Source organism: Callorhinus ursinus, unplaced genomic scaffold, assembly GCF_003265705.2.
Source record: "Callorhinus ursinus isolate GAN/ISIS: 27379988/994484 unplaced genomic scaffold, GSC_fseal_2.0 scaffold9, whole genome shotgun sequence".
Lineage (NCBI taxonomy): Eukaryota > Metazoa > Chordata > Mammalia > Carnivora > Otariidae > Callorhinus > Callorhinus ursinus.
This window is the reverse complement of record NW_027397071.1, coordinates 41,756,716-41,768,571: the sequence shown is the minus strand read 5'-3', so window position 1 is coordinate 41,768,571 and position 11,856 is coordinate 41,756,716. Positions and strand designations below refer to the sequence as shown.

At 36.6% G+C, this 11,856-nt stretch overlaps 1 pseudogene; it reads left to right on the top strand.

Annotated features, from left to right (window-relative positions):
• The window catches only part of LOC112824015 (acyloxyacyl hydrolase pseudogene), a 38,603-nt pseudogene extending 27,616 nt beyond the window's left edge, over positions 1–10,987 (top strand).
• The last annotated feature ends 869 nt before the right edge of the window (positions 10,988–11,856 follow it).

The window sequence follows — 11,856 nt, the reverse complement described above, 5'->3', positions numbered from 1 at the left end:
ATCCTTTGCCTCTTTGGTTAGATTTATTCCTAGGTATCTAATGGTTTTGGGTGCAATTGTAAGTGGGATAGACTCCTTGATTTGTCTCTCTTCTGTCTTGTTGGTGGTGTATAGGAATGGCACTGATTTCTGTGCATTGATTTTATATCCTGCTACTTTCATTTTTTAAATTAGAAAAATGTATATAATTGTGTATAAGTTGCAGATTTGCTGTGAGGTATATACAATAACCTATATACTTTACCTGGCAGATATAGGTATGAAATAAATGTAGCTAATATTATTATTTTATAAAGGATTTGAGAATATGTGGCCTTTAATTTTCCCGATTAATGTTTAATAAAACTCCATATCCTTTCCATGAATTATTTGAGCACTTTTCATTTATTTAACAAATATTTTATTCAGCTTGGACCATGGGATAATGTTATATACAACTCTGTGGGTATACTGTGATTAACAATATCACCTGGGTGGCTCAGTCGTTAAGCATCTGCCTTCGGCTCAGGTCATGATCCCAGGGTCCTGGGATTGAGTCCCACATTGGGCTCCCTGCTAGGCGGGAAGCCTGCTTCTCCCTCTCCCACTCCCCCTGCTTGTGTTCCTGCTCTCGCTGTCTCTCTCTCTGTCAAATAGATAAATAAAATCTTTAAAAAAAAAAACATAGTCACAGACCCTGTGTTCATGAGGGAAATAGGTAAGATGATGGTAACACATAGTCAAGTATTTAATTAGAAGGAAAATACATGCCAGAAATGAAAAAAAAATTCTGAGAGTAAAGAATGGGAGAGATTTTTCAGATTGAATGGTCAGGGAAGGTCTCTCTGAGAAAGTGTTGTTTAAGCTGAAGTCTGAAAAGAAAACAACAAAGGTGAAGAGTGGTTGTATGGATATTCCAGAAAGATGGACATGGGCAGGAGGGATGGGGACGGCCAATGAAGGGAAAGACCTTTGCATGATTTAGGAAAAGAAAACCTCTTTTAGCTAAGGGGTGTGTATGAGACATGATGAAGAGTAGCAAGTGTTGAAGTTGGGAAGATGGATGAGGGCCAGATTGCATTCGGCATCATAGAACGTAATGATTTTCAAAATCAATCTAAGTGCAAAAGGCTATCACAGAGGATTTTCAATCAAAAGAATAATACGATTCCAATTTCATTAAGAAAAAAAATCATCCCAGCTGCTGATTAGATATGCATTGGAGAGGGGCAACAGGGAAAGGAGGGAAACCAGTTAAGTGACGTTGTAGAGGATGAGCCTAGTGATATGGGCTAGGGTTATAGCATTGGCCATGAAGTGATAATAATAAGAATGACCGTGACAACAATTATAATAGCTAACCTTTAATAAGAGTTTATGATGTGCCATCCTGCCTAGACATGTTTTTTCCTTTGAAGTTTGTGAAGTTTATTTTGTAGCTTTATTATTATTTATTTTGAGCAGTATTAGGTTTACAACAAAGCTGAGAGGAAGCTACATAGATTACCCCTACATTCCTGCCCCTCCCACATATATAGCCTCCATCGTTATGAATATCACTCACCAGAATTGCACTTTTTTATTTTTCTACCAAGAATGAACCTAAGTTAACATCATAATCACCCAAATTCTAGTTTACCTTGGGAATCACTCTTGGCGTTGTGTATTCAGAGGTTGAACACACGTATAATGAAATTTATCCATCATTATTGAATGATATCAAGTGTTTTCACTGCTCTACAAATCCTTTGTGCTCTGCCTATTCATCTCTCTGGCCTTCTACCCTAAAACTGGTCTTCTATCCCTAGACATCTCTCTGGCCTTCTACCACTGATCTTATTTGTCATCTCCAGAGTTTTGCCTTTTCAGGAATATCATGTTTTTGTAATATTAAAGTATTTAGTCTTTTCAGATTGGCTTCTTCCACTTAGTAATATGTATTTAAGTTTACTCCATGTCTTTTCATGGCTTGATGGCTCATGCCTCTTTAGCACTCACTAATGCTCCATTTCCTGGATGTACCACAATTTACTTATCCATTCATTTACTAAAGGACATCTGGTTTCTTCCAAGATTTGTGAATTATGAATAAAGTTGCTATAAACATCTGTGTGCAGGTTTTTATATGGACATAAATTTTTGAGTGAATACCAAGGAGAACAGTTGCTGGGTCTTATATGCTAAGAGTATGCTTACTTTTGTAAGAAACTGTCAAACTGCCTTCCAAAATGGCTGAAACATCTTGCATTCCTATCAGTAATAAATGAAAATTTTTCTTACTCCACATCCTCACACATGCAGTGTTATCAGTGTTCCAGATTTTGGCTATTCTAATAGTTGTGCAGTGGTTTCTTGTTGTTTTAATTGCATTTCCCTGATGACATATGACATGGAACATTTTCTCATAAGTTTATTTGCAGTCTGCATATATTCTTTGTTCAGGTGTCTTTTATGGCCTTTAGCTCATTTTTAAATCAGTTTGTTTTCTTATAGTTCAGTTTTAAGAGTTCATTGTATATTTTGGATGAACAATCCTTAATCAGATATGTATTTTGCAAATATTTTCTCCCAATCTGTGGCTTGTCTTTCCTCTTAAGAGGGTCTTTCACAGAGCAGTTTACAATTTTTTTTTTGAGTATAACTAACATAAAATGTTATATTATTTTCAGGCATACGACATATTTTTTAGGCATAAAACATATTGATTCAACAATTCTATACATTACTCAGTGCTCACCATGGTAAGTATACTCACCATATGTTACCAAACACTGTTATTACACTATTATTGACTATATTCCATACGCTGTACTTTTTATCTTTGTGACTTACTCTATGACTGGAAGTTTACCTCTTAATACCCTTTATTTCACCCATACCCCTACTCACCTCCCCTCTAGGAGTTTGTACCTCCTTCAAATTTAATGAAGTCCGGTTTATCAATTAGGTTTTTTTTTTTTTTATGGACTGTATCTTTGGTGATATACCATATCCAAAGTCATCTTTGTTTTATTCTATGTATCTTCCAGGAGTTTATACTTTTGTGTTTTACATTTAGGTCCATTCAATTAATTCCTTTGAAGAGTGTAAGTCTGCACATGCTAAACATCTCATATGTGAACTGCTACAACTAATGTATTGATGAAGAGATACAGCTTGGGGAGGTGATCACTTCCTGCAGATCATGCTATTAATGATAGGACAGAATAGTCATCAGGAAGCTTGATATCACAGAACATGCTCTTAATGATAATGCTACACTACTGTAAAATGGTGATCTGATTAGAGATAGGTTTTAATATATTATATGTAGAATTTAGAAATCTGTTGGATAGGGAAGGCAAACAGACGGAGGAATCAAAGAGTCAAAGATGACTCTTGTGTTTTTAAGTTAAAATTTCTGTGTGTGTGTTTCATTAACAAAAATTGAGCAAGAATATTTTATGAGTAGTATGATATTTAAAGTCACGGGCTTGAATAAGATTATCCCCAGAAAGATGGCAGAGACAAAAAGAAGAGCCAACGTTTCATTCCAAAAAAGAAATCCAACATTTTTGTGTATGCTAGAGGAAGGAAAACAGAGAAAAAGGATCTCAGGAGAGCCAGAGAGGTGGGAGTATAAACTCACAAGAGTATGAGAGCAGCTCAAGGAGAGTTGGTAACAGTTGACTATCAGTGAGATATTCAGGAAAATGAGGAATTACAAGTGTCTTATTTGGAAACAGAGATGGTCTGTGTGCTGAGGGTGCTTGTTGCTACTGGAGTGATAAACGTTTCTTTGTCTTTTCATGAAGACATTTTTCTGGCACTAAAACAGACCAAACCCTTTCTGATGTATCAGAACCTTTGTATTTTGGGTTTTCTCTGTCTGGAATGCCCTAGCCTAAGAACTTTGCAGAACACACTTGCTATTATTTAGTGTTTATCTCAAGTCACACATCTCCAAAAAATACCTCCTCCCTCATTTATTTTTTTATCTCATAATGGTATTTTATTTTTAAACTCTTCTAAATATTGTATTTTTCATTTATCTTTTTCTCCTCATCTCCCACCAATAGAATAGAGTTCATGGAAATTAGGAACCAGTCTATTTGTTGAGCATTGCATCCCTAGCACCTGTAATGTTACCTAAGTAGAATGATATTCTATAAATTATATTAAATGAATGAATGAAATAGTAAAAGATCAGTTATTGCCAGGGATTTGGGATGGTGGAGAGGGAAGAACAGGTGAAACACAGGGTACTTTTATTTTTTTTTTTAAAGATTTTATTTATTCATTTGAGACACAGAGATACAGAGAGAGAAAGCATGAGCAGGGAGAGAGGCAGAGGGAGAAGCAGGCTCCCCGCTGAGCCAGGAGCCCGATGTGGGGCTCGATCCCATGACCCTGGGATCATGACCTGAGCCGAAGGCAGAGGCTTAACCATCTGAGCCACCCAGGCACCCCCACAGGGTACTTTTAAAGCAAAGAAACTATTTTGTATGATAGGATGAATGACATTATACATTTGATAAAACCTATAGAATGTGTACTACAGAGTGAATCCTAATCAAAACTATGGACTTTGGGTAATAATAATGTATTCATATTGGCTAATCAGTTCTAACAAATGTACCACATCAATGCAAGATGTTAATAGAGGAAGCTGAAGGGGTGGATATATGGGAATTTTGTACTTCTCCACTTTCTGTGAGCCTAAAACTGCTCTAAAATTAAAGTCTATTAATTTAAATGAAACAAAAAACCAAAAATCTGTGACTTTCCTATCCTCACACCTTGTCTTCCCCAAACTGTCTTCCACACCTTTCCTATAGTATTTATTTTATTTTATTTTTTCTTTAATTTTTTTATTGTTATGTTAATCACCATATATTACATCATTAGGTTTTGATGTAGTGTTCCATGATTCATTGTTTGCGTATAACACCCAGTGCTCCACGCAGAACATGCCCTCTTTAATACCCATCACCAGGCTAACCATTCCCCCAGCCCCCTCCCCTCTAGAACCCTCAGTTTGTTTTTCAGAGTCCATCGTCTCTCATGGTTCATCTCCCCCTCCGATTTCCCCCCCTTTCATTCTTCCCCTCCTGCTATCTTCTTCTTTTTTTTTTTTCTCTTAACATGTATTGCATTGTTTCAGAGGTACAGATCTGTGACTCAACAGTCTTGCACAATTCACAGCACTCACCATAGCACATACCCTCCCCAATGTCTATCACCCAGCCACCCCATCCCTCCCACCCTACCCCCATTCCAGCAACCCTCACTTTGTTTCCTATAGTTCTTTCACTTAAAATCCTCAAAATCCTCAAAAGAAGCACAATTAGGTTATTGAAAAAGTAAAAAATTCTGCTGTGTCAGATGTAGTAAATACTTTCATAAACAGGCCAACTATGCTTTTATTATCCTATATTTTTAATTTTCAGGGAAATTATAAATTCTAGTTTTGGTGTCATAAAGCACCTCTCTTTGTTTTGCTGTCCATATACTTGTATTACTGTCAGAATGTTTTTGGATTTTGGAGAAGTTAGTCTCGCTAAGCCTTAGTTTTTTGTCTATTATTTTGGAGTGAACAAATATATATAGTAACACATTAATATTAATATTAAATATATACAATGCATGTTATTTAAACAAAATTCAAAATCTGTGGATCTGAAATATAAATATAATTTATAAACTATATTTTATAAATTTAAAATATTTATAACTACAAAAATTATATTAAAATTCATTTAACATTAAAATAAATAGCAATCTTTTAAAACTGTATATTATCACTACTATGCTATTAATCTGTGCAATGTACTCTTTTATACTTAACTATCTTTCACGTGCATAATTCTTGCTTCCCAAATAGGTTTGTAGGCTCAGGTAGGGGTAGGAAGCATACATCATACTGATATCTTTTGATCTGTCCTCACCATAAGTGTCTCCTAAGATTTTTGAGTTTTAAAGTAAATATCACTCTCTTCTGAATTCTTAATTTTAGCTAGTTGAGCACTAGCACTACAACATTGAGCAAGTACAGATTTCCTCCCCCTCTGTCCTAATGGAGCTTACCCTCTTGCAAAGGGCAGGAAATAAACATTAAGTAAAAACCTCTGAATGGTTAAAATTGAAGCTGTGATAGGGCTCTAAAAAAGAAATGCATATTGCTAAGGAATTGTGTGACAGGCAGCTTTTAACTGAGGAGCTTATCCAAGAAAACATTCTTGTGGCAAAGACAAATATTAAGGAGGAATAGTCATAAATTAGGTAAAACAGGAAGTAAAAGAGTTCAAGAGAGAAAGAATTAAATCTGCAAAACAATGGCAGGAGTAATCAAAATGAGGCGGTACTGAAAGAAGTCCTCATGACTGAATGAGCACAGGACACAGTGTGATGTGAGGTTGGAGACTGTCAAGAGATAGACTGGGCAGGTCTCCTGATTATGGGATTTAATCTTTTATTTTCTTAAAAAAAAAAGTTTTCTAGGAGTAATGAAAAGCCACAGAAGGAATTTCAGCAAATGGGTATCATATTAACATTGTGCTTTCATAAGATCACTCTGGTTGCAATATGAAAAAATGATTTCAAGAAACGAGAGTGTGAGTTACCCTAAGAGACTATTAATAGGAGTTCTAGCAAGAAGTAGATGGAGTGATCTTTCTTTTTTTTTTTTTTTTTAAGATTTTTTATTTATTTATTTGACAGACAGAGACATAGCAAGAGAGGGAACACAAGCAGGGGGAGTGAGAGAAGGAGAAGCAGGCTTCCCGCCGAGCAGGGAGCCTGATGCGGGGCTGGATCCCAGGACCCTGGGATCATGACCTGAGCCGAAGGCAGACGCTTAACGACTGAGCCACCCAGGTGCCCCTGGACTGATCTTTCTTAACTCACTCTCCTCTGTATTGAAGTCTTTTCGAAAGTGAACCAGACAGTTCACCCTTAATGATATTTTCCTTGTCATTAGAAAGTGATAGGAAGAGTTTACCATAATGACAATTGCTTCTCACTGTATGCCATATCTCCTTTAACATCCCACTTCAAAACAGATACTGCAGTCATGTGACAAATACATTGTTAGTGACAGAAACAAGTTACGATCATAGGAATTCTCATATCTCATCTCTTACTGTATTTTTGAAAATGTCTCAATTTGTTTCATAATGAGCTCTTACACAGATTTCCTGTGTATTGTTGCTACCATCATGGCTGTATTTAAAAGAATGTTTGGAAAGAATATCTACAGATTGCATATCCAAAGGAGGCAAATTAAAATAGTAATCAGGCCCTGATAAATTCAAGGACAGTAACATATTCAAAATTAATTAGCAAAACCTATCTAGGGGCCTGTAATCCATAGATAGGATTATGAGGGCAGGAAAACCAGAATGGTGGTTTCACAGTATCCTTGCTGGTGGTGAGAACACTTCTTGATTATGTAAAGTACAATGTATTTAATTGTTTCCGATGATATACAAAATTCCAGTTGAAGAAAATTATATTAAAAATGCATGAAAGTATCAGGTATCCCTCTGAGTGCAACTTTAAACCATGTTAGCCCAACCAGTATTTCAGTTAATTTTTTTTTCTGTGCCCTTATCTACAATATTACTTAATGATTGTTCTGTCTTCATTTTTACTTGGATTCAACTTTCTTTATATAGTCCTATTTAGAGAAGCCTTTCTTTATGTATAAATAATAAGTAACATTATTTTCCTTGGGGGCAATATAGTCTCTTGGTCCTTTCTCTCTCTGCCTACCCAGGGTCTGAATTAATTGATTAACTGATTAATTCATTCATCAGTTCATTCATTTTCTTTGTGTCTTGATCTTTAAAGTTTTGATACTTAAGATTAGAGGTTTTCAGCCTTTGTTTGAAGGCATTATATAATTAAATCTCTAATCTATCTGGTTGTATATACTATGAATTATTTTGTTCTATATGAAACAACAGGGAGTTTGTTTCAAATTCTGATACCAGATTTATCTTCAATATTCAGGTATACCTTTTTACTGTAATTCAGGTGTTAATGGTAAAATAACTAATATGCATTTTTCTGGTAATTAGATTTAAATGAATGCTATTAATTTAATGGGATTTTCTCATTCTCGAAACATTTAAAAAAAGAAAAACTTTTAAATGTATCTCATTCCATTTTACATGCAATTATATGTCAGAAATCATAATCTTTCAGGATAGTTTGGTTTTCTTCTTTAAAGGTTAAATATATAAGACAGTTATCTCTATACAAAGGACCATTTTTCTCAAGAATCTATTATGTCGAACATGCATAAGAGCATAAATGTCTTCAAACTGACCACTAGAACTTGATCTCTGATTTTGTTTGGTCACTCAGAAAATAAAAGTCTTCCAAACCATTTTTATCAAACAAAGAATATAAGGTTAGTAGTCATTCTGTCTACTCCATTATAACAACAAAAATAATAAAGCCTCTAAACTTTATTTAAAATTAAAGCTTCTCTCCTCCCTTTTGGGTTGATTATCTGTAGTAGAAGAAAAAAAAAAAAAAGGTAGGTTTCCCATATGTTACCTATGTGGCCCATCTGGCATCAATTTCTTCGGGATGTGGCAAACATTTACAGCTCTCTTAGAGATACTTCTAGGGGTTACTCAGGAAATTCTCTCCTTAAGACTCTCTCTCATCTCTATTTCCCTTGACATGTGTTTACGTATCTCCTTGAGCTGACCATTCAAGATTCTTCCCTCATTTCTAAAGCATTTGGCAATACTATCTCAGGCTCTTTCTGCTGAGGTCCACTTGCCCCTCCATTTGTCCCTCTTTGCAGTATCTAAACCAACTCTGGCCAAATTTCTCTTATGTAGAGAACAGGAAACATGCCCCTTTGATCTGCCACCAGTAGGAGTGCAGTTATTTTCAATTATGCCCTGCTTTTCATTTAGCTGCCCAGCAGGCAGCTTTAGCTACAGCCTTTTGCCCTTTAAAATTCTCACTTGTGAGTCTGACCCTCATCCAGGGTGTCACTAGACTGCTGGGAATACAATCAAGCTTGCTGAGTTATTTCTTTGAAACTCCTTTCACTAAGATGAAGGTCAGAAGACAACCATTCTACCCCAGTACCCCTTGGGAGATGGGACTCACAGAATAGCTCTTGTCAGAGAAATACTTTGATTCCCAACTTACCTCTTGGCTTTTCCAAATTCTCTGACAGGCTGGAGATGGTCAGATAACAGCAGTAAAACAGTCATGTTCTTGCCCATCTCCTTGGCAAGTTGATATGGTCTTGAAACTCATAAATAAGTTTTATTCTGAGACAGAGATAAACTAATATTGAGATAGAGAGTCTCATTTTATACATTTTTGGGGTGTGTGTGTGTGTGTGTGTGTGTGTGTCACACAAAGGACTGTTTTTATATACCTTGCACATTATGAAGTACTAAACTGATGTCTATATACATAGTAAATGTTAAATCATATGTGAGGACATTGATACCGAAGTGATGTATTGTGATATCCTATGCTTACAAAACTATGGAAACCCTATCTCTTGCTGGTGCCTTCCAGCACCAAGTATAAGCAAAGGAGTCTGGGTTGGCCTTGCTGGGGACATGGTAGGACAGAAAACACTGAAAATGGATAAATGGAGTGTACCTAGAAGATAGCAACACACTTGGGTTCAAATTCCAACTCCTATTCTTAGTGTAAGATATAAGGAATTCACTTAAATTCTTTGGGGAAAAATCACAAACTCTTTAGTTATTTTCTTAAAAGTGAGTTAATAATATCCACAGAATTGTGAAGATTAAACAAAATAAGAAAGTAAAAGTTCTATAGAATGCAAAATGCAGCCTTTATGTACATTAGACTAAAACATTTTAGCATGCCTTCATAGGCATGGAAGAACCACTGGAGGTGCTTAATAAAGAAAGACATGAAATGTTAATCTGGTAACAAGGTATAAAATGGATTAGAGGGGAGGAGTTAAGATGGCAGAGGAGCAGGAGGACCCTGAGCTCTCTTGTCCCTCAAACACAGCTAGATAGTTATCAAATCATTCTGAACACCCAAGAAGTCGAATGGAGTTCTGAGAGAACAAAACTGCAAGTCTACAAATAGAAAAATGACCACCTTTTGGAAGAAAAGCTGTTCTTGAAGACCACCTGCTATTTAGTGATAAGAATGGTTGGACTGGACCTCATCAAACTGCTTGGCACAGATATGAATGCTGATGTGGTGTGTCATACCCTGGAGTTTTGTAAGCAGGACATTGGCGAAGCATTATGTCGTCTCTACCCACTTCCCAAGGAGCCATGGAAATTTACATTAGAGAAGGCAAGACAGATTGTAAAGAAATCCCCAACTCTGAAATATTTCAGAAGTACTTCTGATGTTTGTTCCCTCCCATTTTAGGCCAAGATCTGTCAGAGGATTAAATCAACTCTAGAAAATTCTGTACCATTCAAAGATGAGACAAATATAGCATTTTTCCAACCTTGAGGGGCTACCACTGGCGAGGGAGAGACTGCAATGACAACAACAAGATTGCGTACCTGGGCAGAAGGCCAGACAACTGGGATATACACGAGGATTCAAACTGTAACGGCATTTGGGGTGTTGATCCAAAAGATGGAATTCCATTTGAGAAGAAGTTCTGTGAAGGTTCACAGCCCAGGGGAATCATTTTGCTGGGAGACTCAGCTGGGGCTCATTTTCACATCTCTCCTGAATGGATCACAGTTTCACAGATGTCTTTGCAATCCTTCATTAATTTACTAATAGCTCTCTTACCAATGAGCTCGACTGGTCTCAACTCTTTGGTGCTACTGGGTTTCTGGACTCCATTAGTGGAATTAAAGAAAACTCTATTTATCTTTGATTACACTGCAATTACAGAGACTACCAGAATATTTCAAGAAATGATGCATCTTCCCAAAACCTGGAGAGATTTCTAGAAACTATGTCTAGGAACCAACTGTTGGGCCATCCAGCCATCGTCATATATGCCATGATATGAAATGATGCCTGCAACGTGTGAGTTATGGAGAAAGAAGTTTTTGAAAATACTTGGACTCTGGGTTCCCCAGAGTCTCCCTTCTCCACTCCACTGTGTTACAGTAGCCTGCTGTTGAGTTGAATTTCTCTGTCTTAGCAAGTCCTAGACACATATGAAATTAATAGAACCAACCCGTAAAGCTGAAAGACCCTTTAAAAAATATCTGATCCATTGAAAAAAAGAAAAAAAGATGGATTAGAGTAGGTGCAGACCAGAGGCAGGTCAATCAGTTAGAAAGCCATTACACTACATCTCTTGTATAATAACAAGTGATAAATAAACAGGTAGGGTTTAAAAAGAAAATATTCCATTAACTTGGTGCAGGATTGCAAAATGGAATAGAGCTCAGAATGTATACTATTTCTCACATAAAGTTGTATTCCCAAAATGCTTGCAGTGTGTTTAAAGCTATGAATGAGCTACAGCAAATGGAGTGAGTAGACATAGTCACTGTCCCAAGGATATTCTCTTGGCCCTCACCATTCCCAGCTCCTTGTTAGAAACTGTAGTCTGGACCTGAGTCTCTATCCGAGATGTGACAAGAATATGCTTGATCTGTGCTCATGTTACGTTGGAAGTATCCGGGAGTTGGTGTAGCCTGTAGTAGTCCTCAACCAATGTCAAGGGAGGAATCAGTGGATCAAGAGCTGGTCCTCCTGACTCCTTTAGCAGGGTAATTCAGAAGTGTGTCCTAGACAGTCTCCCTGCATCTCCAGTGGTCATGTGCCAGGTTGCCATGGAAGTAACCTGTTATTTAATGAAGCCAGAACTGGCTTCCTTCCCTTTCTTGTCTCATTTCATTCTCCTACCAGTGCTTTCAAAGATTATTTTTCAAATAAACTAACTACTTG